Genomic DNA, 12460 nt, shown 5'->3' with positions numbered 1-12460 from the left:
GAATGGATGAGAGTTCGGGTGGTGTGCTCAGAGAGGAAAGGGCGAATTTTGCTGTTGTTATAGAGAAAGAAGCGATAGGTCTTGGCTGTCTGCTGGATATGGGCAGAGAAGGAGAGGGAGGAGTCGAAGATGACTCCGAGGTTGCGGGCAGATGAGACGGGGAGGATGAGGGTGTTATCGACTGAAATAGAGAGTGGAGGGAGAGGAGAAGTGGGTTTGGGTGGAAAGACAATGAGCTCGGTCTTGGCCATGTTCAGTTTCAGGTGGCGGTTGGACATCCAGGCAGCAATGTCAGATAAGCAGGCCGATACTTTGGCCTGGGTTTCCGCTGTGATGTCTGGTGTGGAGAGATAAAGCTGGGTGTCGTCAACATAAAGATGATATTGGAAACCATGAGATGAGATCAGCGAGCCCAGGGAAGAGGTGAGGATTGAAAAAGGAAGGGGTCCAAGGACAGATCCCTGAGGAACTCCAACAGAGAGCGGGATGGGGGTGGAGGAAGATCCATGAGAATGTACTCTGAAGGTACGGTGGGAGAGATAAGAGGAGAACCAAGAGAGGATAGAACCCTGGAACCCAAATGAGGATAGTGTAGCAAGAAGTAAATTATGATTGGCAGTGTCAAAAGAGGCGGATAGGTCGAGGAGGATGAAGATGGAGTAGTGACCTTTGGATTTGGCAAGGAACAGGTCATTACAGACTTTAGTGAGTGCCGTTTCTGTCGAGTGTAGAGGGCGAAAACCGGATTGAAGCGGATTGAGGATGGCATGAGAGGAGAGAAAATCAAGGCAGCGGCTGTGAACGGCGCGTTCTAGTATCTTGGAAAGGAAGGGTAGGAGGGAGGTGGGGTGGTAGTTGGAAGGGCAGGTAGGGTCAAGTGATGGTTTTTTGAGGAGTGGTGTGACTACAGCATGCTTGAAGGAGTCAGGGACAGTTGCAGTGGAGAGAGAGAGGTTAAGGATATGACAGATGGGGGGTGACAGTAGGAGAGATGGTGTTTAGTAAGTTAGTGGGGATGGGATCAGAGGAACAGGTGGTGCATTTTGAGGAGGAAAGAAGGTGGGCGTTTTCCTCTTCGGTGATATCAGGAGAAGAGGAGAAGGAGGCCTGGGTTGGTTGGTTGAGGGAGTGGGTTAAAGGGTGAAGAGGAAGAGGTGGCTTGGTAGTGAATTTGAGGTTGATCTTCTGCACCTTGTCGCAGAAGTAGTCAGCCAGTGATTGAGGAGAGAGTGAGGGGGGTGGGAGCGGAGGGCACTTTGAGGAGGGAGTTAAGGTTGGTGAAGAGACGACGAGGGTTGGAGCCGAGAGAGTTAGTCAATTCTAATGGGAATGGAGGAGTGGCCTAGTGGTTAGGGTGGTGGACTTTGGTCCTGGGGAACTGAGGAACTGAGTTCGATTCCCACTTCGGGCAAAGGCAGCTCCTTGTGACTCTGAGCAAGTCACTTAACCCTCCATTACCCCATGTAAGCCGCATTGAGCCTGCCATGAGTGGGAAAGCGTGGGGTACAAATGTAACAAAAAATAAAAAATAAATTGGGTGTAATAGTCCTGTTTGGCAAGGAATAGGGAGGACTGGAAGGAGGATAGCATGAATTTGTAATGAATGAAGTCACTATGGGTGCGGGATTTCCTCCAGAGGCGTTCAGCAGATTGGGCACAGGAGCGAAGGTATCGGATGCAAGGGGTCAGCCAGGGCTGGGGATTAGTATGCCTTGTGGGACGGGAGATGGATGGTGCAAGGGTGTCCAGAGCAGAGGAGAGAGTGGCATTGTAAGTAGAGACAGCCTTGTCGACAGACTCAGAGGACATGATGGACGGGAGGAGATTAGAGATACTAGAGGATAAGGTGGGAGAGTCAACAGCCTGGAGATTCCTTAAAGTAGTGGTTAGTGTTGGGAAGGACTGAGGGGGAGGGTGATGAAGTGTGAAGGTGATCAGGTGATGATCTGAGAGAGGAAGAGCAGAGGTGCAGAAATTGGAGGGTGAGCAGGTAGAGGAGAGGACGAGGTCAAGACAATGGCCAGTTTGGTGAGTAGGGGTGGTGGAGCTCAGCTGGAGGTTGAAGGAGGATGTCAGAGTGAGGAACTGAGAAGTGCTGTGGAGGACTTGCAGCTCATCTGCATATCATTTACAACCTTCTCCGGGGTGAGTCCCAGGTCCACTCTGACTGAGAAAGATAAAGTATTCCCTGTACCAGATATGCAGGAGCAGCTAGAGGGCAAGGCAGATTCAGTAGACACCAGTCCCAACAAAGAGTCAAGAGTAAAAGAACTTGCAAATTAACCCAGAAATTCCTAGAAAGTTATCAAGCAACACAAGAGAAGTATTCAGAGAAGCTAAGCAGGCTCTGGTGAGAAGTTGAAGAAAACATATTTAGTGCTTCAAAGGCAGGGGCAGACATGGGCGCTTGTCTGTCATCAATAGAGACCAATTATGCAAGCTACCAGCAAAAGTCAGCAGAGCATTGCCAGTTCTTAGATGAGACAAATACTGAGCAGAGTCTTGTAGAAAAAGAACTCCAAGAGGCCACAGATCAAAAGCATAAAGCGGAAGTGGCTGAGGCTGTAAAGAAGTTAGAGACTGTAATTGTAGATCCACAAGACAGTATCTCCCTATGCTCTCACTCGTCTAACCATACGTTCAAAAGCTCAAGATCCTCCAGATCAAGTGCAACAAACTACTACAGCCAATTGGCAGCGAGCTCAGCAGTCCTGCAGGCACGGGCCGTGGTGGAAATGGCCAAGGCTTGCCATCGCCATAGTGAGAAAGAAACTGCCCTGAAGTTACAAAGGGCCGGGTTGGAAGCTCAGACAGCACGTGCAAATGCTGAAAGAGAAGCTGAGGCAGCACATGCAAAAGCTGAAATGGAAGCTGAGGCAGCACGTAAAAAGGCTGAATTGGACATCATGATAGAGGTGCTCAGCAAGACAAGGAAATTGTGGAGCTTGAAGCAAAGGCTAATGTCTTTGAAGATGCTTTGGGGTAGAATGATAAAACAAACGACTTGGCTACTTTGTCTCCGAAGATCCTGCCCTCAGAACCAATGATTATATGTTGACACACTCTCCACAATTTACCAGGGCAATGAAACAATTGGATTCATGGGAGTCCTCAGATGCTGAGGAGTCAATACCATCTTTATCGGTGGGAATACCACCTGAGGAAAGAAAGCTCAAGGTACAACATGGCATGATAGCCAGCTTTCTTCCCACCCACTTACATGCTCTTACACGCTCTGACGCACTATCTACAGCTCATGTCCTGAGAGTGGTTAACAAAGTAGATGCCTCACTGCAGCCACAAGCTGCAGAGCCACATGGTAACCGGAGGCAAGGAGAATTTGAGTCACCATCTCCCATAGGAACACCTGCTATTCATTCTTCATGCAAGCAAGAATCAGCAGGGTGGTCGTATTCCACGTCTATCCCCTCAGAAGTCAAGGCCAGCCAGCCCACAGTGGCTTCAACTGCTCAACCTGAAACCTCAACAAGAGACGACCTAGTAAGGTATCTAGCGCGCAAGGACCTGGGCTCAGGGCTTACTCAGTTCAATGGCCGGCCTGAGCGTTACAGGGTATAGAAATCAGACTTCAAGGACGCCATCAAGGGCATGAGGCTTACTCCCAAACAAGAGATGAACATGATGCTACATGGCTGGGGAAAGAAACAGCCGTACGAGTAGAGGAGTTGAAGCATTCATATTTGAATGACCCTTCAAAGGGGTTAAAAGAGATGTGGGAAAGACTCAAAGAATACTACAGCAGCCCAGAAGCCATAGAAAATTCACTGTTCAACAGGCTGGATAGATTCCCAATGGTATCAGGCAAAGACAACTACAAGCTGCAAGAGCTGGGAAACCTCTTTCACAAGCTGGAAGCAGTCAAGGCCAAGAACAGTTTTCCAAACCTCAGCCAGTTAGACACACCTTGGGGCACCGAGAGCATCTTAGTAAAGCTACCACACGACATAAGGGAGAAGTGGTCAGTAGTTGGCACTCAATACAAGCAAGAAAATTAAGGGAAATATCCTCCTTTTAACGTCTTCTCAAGGCTCATTAGAGACATAGCTAAAAGAAGAAATGATCCTTGGTTCATGGTTGAGCCACCTGAATCAAGCCAGTTTCTGGAAGGGAAACCAGCTAAACTGTACAAAAAACCTTTATCTGTACATAAGACAGAAGTGTCAGCCTCAGTGTCTACACTGACTGACTCTTCTTCCACCACAGAGAATGTAGGGGAACCCAAAGAACAGTGCCCTATACACAGAGCCCCTCACCCTCTCAGAAAGTGCCAAGGGTTCATAGGGAAACCTTTGAGGGAGCGTAAAGAATTACTAAAAAGGTATAGATTCTGTTACACGTGCTGTTCTTCCTCAGACCATCTCGCCAGAGACTGCAGAGTACCTGTCCAGTGCACAGAGTGCGGTAGCGACCATCACGTCTATGCCCTACACCCAGAAGGGGCAAAGCCGCGTCCCAATCCCAAGATGAATCATGGCGGGGAGAAGGAAGAGGGAAGTACACCAACACTCCAAGTCATTCTGAAATGCACAAGAGTATGTGGGAAACGCCGTGAAGGTAGATCCTGCACCAAGATATGCCTGGTCAAAGTGTATCCTGAAGGGCAGCTGGAGAAGGCAATCAAAATGTACATCATCATAGATGAGCAGAGCAACCGATCCCTTGCAAGGTCAGAGTTTTACGAACTGTTTGAGATCCAGCAAGACTACTCCTCATATAACATCAAAACTTGTGCAGGAGTTGCACAAATGTCGTGGAGAGTAGCAAGTGGCTTTGTGATTGGCGCAATGAATGGAAGCACCAAGTCACGATTATCTGCAATAATTGAATGTGACCAGATTCCAGATGATAAGGATGAGATTCCTACACCAGAGGTTGCTTGGAACCACCCCCATCTGAGGCCCATAGCCAATCAACTTGCACGTTTGGATCCAGATGCTGAGATCTTACTATTGCTGGGCCAAGACGCACCAGAACTCCTGGAGATCCATGAATCGTGCAAAGGTCCACGTGGTGCTCCTTATGCACAGCGTCTAGACCTGGATTGGACAATTGTGGACAAAGTCTGCCTCAACCAATCGAGAAGGGCAAATGTCAACATGCTGTTCACTAAGGTCTTAGAAAACGGGCACACTTCAATATTTGAATCATGTAACAACCACCTAACTACCAAAGAGTCTCCTGTTTACAAAGAGCGGAGCATTGTCTCAACACTTTTTTTTATTTAATTTTCTTTATTGATTTTCATTATATACAAAGATTACAAATCTTTGAAAGATACACCAACTTTAAATTAACAATATAACTATGTAGAACTGTGAAAACAAAGATATCAATATATATGTTAGTGAAAATTAAGTTGGTATTATAGTCCACAATATAGGAGAACTCCAAGGTTATTTACCAAAGGAAGCTGGCTTATTAAATAAAAAATACAAACAATAATAATGGAGTAGGTGGTTTTCCTATTTTAACAATACCAGCTAATATCTATCTAATTGACTGCATCCTTGTTGTCTTGCAATTCTAAAAATTTACATAATTGTTCTGGCTCATAGAAAATGTATCTAGTGTTTTTGAAATGAATCATACATTTACAAGGGAACCTCAGTTGGAAGGAAACATTAAGCCACATTGGTTCTCTGTTTTAAGTCCAGAAATTTCTTCCTTCGTTGCTGTGTCCAGCGAGAAATATCCGGAAAAATCAAACCTTTGGCACCCAAAAATTCAGGTTGTATATTTTTAAAGTATAATCGAAGCAAGGAGTCTTTATCCTGCAAAAATACAAAGGTAACTATTGCAGTTGCTCTTGCTTTGATTTCTTCATTAGATTGTTCAAGGAAACCTGTTAAATCCAGTGTTTCTGCTGGAGCTTCTTGTTGGATAGGAGTTCTTTGTAAAGAATTCTGGTGTACTTTCTTATCTCCAATATAGAATATTTTTTGCAATGGTGGAAGAGATTGCTCTGGATACTTAAAAATCTCTTTAAGAAATTTGTTAAACATCTCTCTAGGCGAAGTATAATTTGTTAAAGGAAAATTTAATATACGGAGGTTTAAATTCCTGGATGAATTCTCCAGGTTTTCAATCTTCCTGTATATCATTAGTCGATCCCCGGCCATTTGTACTTGTTGTTCCTTCACTTTAACTAAGCCCTCTTCTAAAGATTTTTGCTCAGTAGAAACAGTAGCTGAATTTTCTTTCAAACCTTTAATTTGCTTCACATTATTCAGTGAGACAGTGATAAATGTAGTACTTATCTTGTGCAGTACTTCAAGAGCAGCCCATATAGAGTCCAAAGTTATTTCTGGAGGCTTCACCAGAGGTTGTAAGACCATGGTGGAGAGTAAGGCTTCCTCCCCGGTGTCAGCTATCCGGATCCCCTCGGTTGATAATTCTTCTCCTGCTATGGTAGGCAAGCGTTTCCCTTCCACCGAATACCCTGCTGACGCCACTTCCTGCAACGGGGTCTGCCTCCCCTTTGAGTCGCTCTCTCCTGCGCTTGGTACTCCGACTCCGTCTAGGCGTGGCGGTGGAGGGGTAGCCAGTCCCAATGGACTAAGCGAAAAATCGCTCTCCAGACCGGGGCTGTTTCCCGCCTCGGTCACGGATTTGCCCGATGGTGTGGAAACCAAAAATGCTGAAATGGAAGTCTGTCGCGAAGAGGAGGGTTCCAGCCTGGGGAGGGGAGGTCCCTTCAGCTTACCCTTTCTCTTCGGCATGCTCGCAATAGGAAAAAGTAAGTTTGAATTTTATTCTGAGGAGGAGCGTTCCACTCCTGCGTCCTACTCGGTCGCCATCTTGGATCTGTTGTCTCAACACTTTATAAAACCATCTCTGCAGCAAATTTAGATGAACATCTAGGAAGCTCAGTGTTCCAGACCACCAAAGATGATGACAAACTTGCTTTCTCCATAGAAGATAAAGAATTCTTGAACATTATGAACAAAAAACTCAGAAAAGATGAGTCAAACAGCTGGGTAGCATCCCTCCCATTCCGTAAGCCCCGGTTTCGACTCCCAAGCAACAGAAGCTATGCTCTCTCCCGACTTGTCTCATTGAGGAAAACCTTGAGGCAAAAACCAGAGATGAGGCAGCATTTCATAACCTTCATGCAGAACATGCTCATCAATGGTCACGCAGAGCTGGCCCCACTATTGAAAGAGAACAAAGAGTGCTGGTACCTACCTATCTTTGGGGTATACCACCCTCAGAAGCCACAGCAAATCCAAATCATGTTTGACTGTAGCGCTCAGTTCCAAGGGATCTCACTGAACAATGTGCTGCTCACTGGGCCCAACCTAATCAACAGCCTACTAGGGATCTTAATCTACTTCAGAAAAGAACCCATTGCTTTGACGGCTGACATTCAGCAAATGTTCTACTGCTTCACTGTTCACGAAGATCACAGAAATTATTTAAGGTTTCTGTGGTTCCACGATGATGACATCAACGGAGGTGTGCCCATCACCAGCAGTGGCCACCTAAGGCCTTACACAAACTGCAAGAGAAGGAGAGAAAGAACACGGGGCTGATGCCAGACAGTTTGTAGAGAGAGACTTCTATGTGGATGATGGGTTGAAGTCCTTGCCTACTGAAACAGAAGCCATTGACCTGCTGAAAAGGACGCAGATGATGTTAGCGGAAGCTAATTTGAGGCTCCACAAAATTGCATCCAACAGCGCCAATGTAATGAAAGCGTTTCCTGCAGTAGATCACGCCACAAACTTGAAAGATCTAGACTTAGGAATGGATACACCCCCACTACAATGCAGCCTTGGCCTGAATTGGGACCTGAAGACAGACACCTTCACTTTCCGGGTCTGTATGCAAGAGAAACTGTACACCCGATGAGGGATCTTGTCTACAGTGAATAATTGCCTCTATGACCAACTAGGATTTGTGGCACCAGTCACCATCCAAGGGAAAACACTGCTTCATGAACTTTCTTCGAGCTCAAATGAATGGGATGCTCTACTACCACAAGAAAAGATGCAAGACACTTGAAGAACTTCACATCCCACGGACATATGCCTCCATGTCCCTCATGAATGCTTGCCACAAGGAGGTTTGCGTCTTCTGTGATGCCTCAGAAAAAGCCATAGCTGCGGTGTCATACCTTAAAATCAAAGATGCCTGCAGCAGTGTCCATATGGGATTCATCTTCGGCAAAGTCAAGTTAGCCCCGCAACCTAGTCAGACTGTGCCACACCTAGAACTATGTGGAGCAGTCCTGGCAGTAGAAATAGCCAAACTGGTTGTGGAAATGGACAGTGGAAATGGACAGTTAAGTTCTACACAGATAGCAAGCTTGTACTTGGCTGTATATATATATATTTCAAAAAAGCTCCAGTATTAATTCAAAAAACTTTTAATTGTTCTATTATATTAAAACATATCTCTCTAATCTTTATCTCTAACTTCTTACCCCGCGCTGCACTAAACAATATCTACAATGACAATAAAAACGGCATTCATATGGAATTATATGCACTTTACAATCACACAACAATCTTAGTTGATATCATAATACTTAGTCTCTATAAAACAGTGATTAACGCCACGCTTTCCGCGTGACCACTGTGTTGTAATCAGTCAGTTGTGTTTGTCCCAAATGTGCCGCTGTTCAGTTCAAGCAAGAACACTTCATCGGCCGTTCATGCTCACACATCCCACTTGTGCAGCATTATACAGGAATTTAAGAAGCCAGTGAAAAACTCCTTATTCAACTTCTGATGTTTTCAGTGTATACCGGTTCCCCAATGCTGATCCGCATTTCACTAGATCTTCCTCAGGAGGAACCACCATTATATCTCTATTCGGCTACATGCCGGTTAAAGGCTCCCTCAGGCTTGGACCTCATAACGCCGCATCAGGAGTTTAGTTTAGTGCAGCGCAGGGTAAGAAGTTAGAGATAAAGATTAGAGAGATATGTTTTAATATAATAGAACAATTAAAAGTTTTTTGAATTAATACTGGAGCTTTTTTGAAATAGATTGTGAGTTTGGCTCTGGGAATTGCAGTGTATCCCCTATTTGGATATAATGTATATATATATAACCAGAGTAGAAGATTCTATGTATACGTGAGTAACCGAGTAGAACGCATCCGAAGATCTACCAGACCTGACCAATGGCACTATGTGTCTTCTGACCAGAACTCAGCAGACCATGCCACAAGAGTTGTCTCAGCAGCACACCTAGCACAAACAACATGGTTAACAGGGCCGACTTTTATCACAGAACCAATAAGCGACCCTCTAACTACAGCAAACTCCTTTGAACTAGTGAACCCTGAAGATAATGATGAAGTTCGCTCAGTTGTAATTACCCTTGCCACAAGTATTTCAACTAATGATAACCTGAGGGCTCACCGCTTTAAGCGATTTTCACGATGGGTGACACTGAAAAAAGCCATAGCCAATCTTATCCACATCACATGTTCTTTCCAGCAAAGACCTGATAGTAGAGTAAACAGGCATAGGCGCCCCATGTAAGAGGCTTGGGGAGGCCTCCCCAGCCCAAATGCAAGTTCTTTTGGAGCGCTTCCCAATCTGGCGACAGCAGGTATTAACTGGAGCTTCCCCTCCCCGCTGCCTTTTTGCCTGAGACTCTCTGCTCTCCGATTCAGTGGCCATCAATAAACAGACTGTGTGGGGGGCCATAGAGCTCTGCACGTCACTGACAGATTGCCGGTTCCTGCCCATGTTGCATCATAGAGGGTGGGACCAGAAGAGCTGTCAGCGATGCCGTGCAGAGCTCTATGGCTCCGTGCACAGACTGAGAGGAAGGGGTTCTCCTCTCTTTTCTCGTTGTCATGCAGGAATATCTTTTAGCTAAGGCACGCATTATTCCGAGGTGCCAGATCAGCAGGAAGCGTGTGAGCTGGGATTTGCTGGTATCAACTTGGACGTGAGAGATTTTCCGGTGGCATGAGCAGAATTTATTTTAAGTGGTTTTGAAACTATACTAGAAGCTTGAAAAGTGGCTACCTAGCCACAGACTGAGAGCTCTGCTCTGACTGCCCACAATTTGAATATCAATCTCCTTCAAACTTTAGTTTACAATGCAAAAGACTATTGAAAGAGAAATAGTTGTTTTCAGAAGTTGTTTTCTAAAGGAACGTGTGGGGGGGGGGGGGGGGGGGGGAAGGGAGGTGTCTAGAGGGGTTTCTTTAATTCTTGTACGGTTTCTTATGTCTTTCAATGCTGTTGCATCTCTCCTTGAAATGAAATACAAGGGATTTACAGTTTACCCAATGGCATGGCACAGCTGCACCAGGCTGTTCTCTGAGACCTGAGAAGGGCTTTTGTTTTTAGGTATACAGCAACTCTGCTTCTCACAGGAAAAGTTCTTCTAGGTTAGGAAGGACAGAAGCGGATGTGTGGCTGTTTTAGCTTTCTTGAGAATGAAGGGATTTGTTTGTGCACAATAGTTACAGGATCCTTTATTGTAAGAGGGAGAGACAGACAGGAAGAGGTGCTGGAGGGAGAGGGAGAGGCCGAGAGGGATACATAGATGCGGGATCAGCTTGGAGGGTGGGGGGCAAGGGAAAGACTGATTGACTGACTAGGTAAAGAAGGGGGGGGGAAAGACCCTGGAGACCTAGGAGGGAGACATACTGAACTGTGGGGGAGGGGAGGGGGATGAAAGAGAGAGACATCCTGGCCCCAGGGTGGGGGAAGAAGGGAAGAGAGAGGGGAGTGACAGGGAAACAAGAGATGTGAAATATGAAGGGAAAGGGGTAAGAACATAAAAGTGCACCACTGGACGGGGGGGGGGGGGATTAGTGACACAGAGGGGCAGGGCCACCGAGAGACTGGGGCCGCCCCTGGGCCCCCCCCCCGAGGTCACTGCCTCTCCCCCCTCCACCCCTCCCCTCTGTCCAAATTCCAAGGCCCCCCTCCCTCCCTTCCTCCGTCCGAATTCCAAGGCCCCCCTCCCTCCCGCCGTCCGAATTCCAAGGCCTCCCTCCCTCCCTCCGAATTTCAAAAGCTATCTCCTACCTCGTCCTTGTCAGGGTTGGTTACGGCGACAGCTGCCTGCAAGCAGTGAAAAGCGTGCAGGCTCGCGCTTCAGCCTTCCCTTGTTGTCTGTCTCTCAGCTCTGGTCCCCCCCTTGAGCTGAGAGACAGACAACAAGGGAAGGCTGAAGCGTGAGCCTGCACACTTTTCACTGCGTGCAGGCAGCTGTTGCCGTAACCAACCCCGATGAGGACAAGGTAGGAAATAGCCTTTGAAATTTGGAGGGAGGGACGGCGGGCGGGCCCTGGGAGGGAGGGAGCGTCTGTCTGTACCACCCACGGAGTTGGCACGGCGCCGGGCCCCCCTGGAGGTCCGGGCCCGGGGAATTTTGTCCCCCCTGTCCCCCCCTCTCGGCGGCCCTGCAGAGGGGCAATACTGATCACAGCAGGGGATAGGGAAAAAGAGAGGGAAATGCATGCCAAGGCAAGACAAAGACATAGATGGGAAACTGCTGAATTTAAGGGCTGAATCGGAACATTTTAAGGGCAGATGCTGAAACTGGAGGAAGGATAGGGACAGGGCTACAAGTGGTAGACAGGACACATAAGGACACAAGAGGATGGTGGATATGGTGAGAGAAAAAATATCAAATGGAAAGAAAACACTGCATAAAACAGAAGACGCTGGAACCAAAGCGAATAGAATAACTAAATGTTCAGACAACAAAGGTAGAAAAAAGTATTTTATTCAGAATTTATTAATTGGAATATGTCAGCTTTTGGAAATGTGTATCTGTGATATTTTGCATGTAAGTTTCAATTTTTCTAGTATTGCTGCATGCTGAGTCTGACTTCTTGAGGTAACTTTCCAGTTCAGTATTTTGCCTTCATATCTGTTGTGTCATGTGTTTTTCATGTGTGATCAAGATGCAGAATTCTGCTAGTGTGTAGTATTTGCAGCCCTTTTAGTTTTGTTTTGTTTTGTTTCACTAGGTTGTGTACTGGTGTTTTAGAGTCCGGTGTAATTATAGTGCTGCCTTTCCACGCATAAGGTTGTAGCTTGTCCTGTCCTTGGAATTAGTGCTGTTATGGTTTGGTAAGGTTATGAGTGTGTTTTTGCACAAGTTTGTGTAGTGTTTTGCAGTGGAGGAATTGTGTGTTGGCCTTACTGAGGTGGCACCAAAACATCAGAAAGGGTGTAGAGCCTAAAACATGACACACTACCTCTTGAAGGATCTACTTATGATCGTTACTAAAAGGAGCTCATTGTGAACACTATCCACCCTAAAAGGGTGTTTTGTGGCTCTTCATGAGAATTATGATATTATGATCCCTTGTTTCATATTGTTGACGGTCTGCATTTTCCGTATGGGTGATATATTGGTGTATTAGGGTCTGCCCAGTGTAATATTTATGGTACAGTAAGGTTCTGAGTGTGTTTTTGCACAAAGTTGTGCATAGTGTTTTGCAGTTGAGCGAT

Source organism: Microcaecilia unicolor, chromosome 7 (assembly GCF_901765095.1).
Source record: "Microcaecilia unicolor chromosome 7, aMicUni1.1, whole genome shotgun sequence".
NCBI classification, from domain to species: domain Eukaryota; kingdom Metazoa; phylum Chordata; class Amphibia; order Gymnophiona; family Siphonopidae; genus Microcaecilia; species Microcaecilia unicolor.
The sequence above is the reverse complement of the archived record's forward strand: the minus strand, read 5'-3'. Positions refer to the sequence as shown.